Source organism: Halyomorpha halys, unplaced genomic scaffold, assembly GCF_000696795.3.
Source record: "Halyomorpha halys isolate HHAL.00 unplaced genomic scaffold, Hhal_1.1 Scaffold253.1, whole genome shotgun sequence".
NCBI classification, from domain to species: domain Eukaryota; kingdom Metazoa; phylum Arthropoda; class Insecta; order Hemiptera; family Pentatomidae; genus Halyomorpha; species Halyomorpha halys.
Window position 1 is genome coordinate 215,320 of NW_027111492.1, and position 429 is coordinate 215,748.

General features: G+C 32.2%; 1 non-coding gene across 1 annotated transcript; it reads right to left on the reverse strand.

The window, feature by feature from the left end:
* Positions 1 to 2: 2 nt before the first annotated feature.
* Positions 3 to 91, reverse strand: LOC112211243 (U12 minor spliceosomal RNA). The gene has a single exon (XR_002945503.2). It is a non-coding gene; the product is annotated as a U12 minor spliceosomal RNA (small nuclear RNA).
* Between the last annotated feature and the right edge of the window lie 338 nt (positions 92 to 429).

The following is a 429-nucleotide window of genomic DNA, read 5'->3' on the forward strand; positions in this document are numbered from 1 at the left end:
CCTCTTCAAAAATTAGTTAGCATTAATTTGATGTGCTTGAACCAAGCGTCACCAAGGCTCTATATTTTCCTTACTCATTAGTTTAAGGCACGATTAAACATTTGAAATTTTTATCTTTTAATACAATCGTGTAATTAATAAGCACCGAGAGGCTTTTCGATCGATAAGATGGAACTGTTAAATCGATTGTAGCAGTTAGAACAATTTGTATCGACTTCTTCTCCAGTTCCTATCATGTCGTTACATTAGTAAAAAAAAAAATTTTACAAAAACAAGAAACTGAAAAGATTAAAAGGAACTTGGTAACTTCCTATGAGGTCGGCTAGCGATTGTAGCGCTCCTAGTTGAATAGTTGAATACTACACGTTAAACCTCTTACCACCTAATGGCAATGTGAAATTTCTTAAATTTGTTTTATTTTATTCTTAT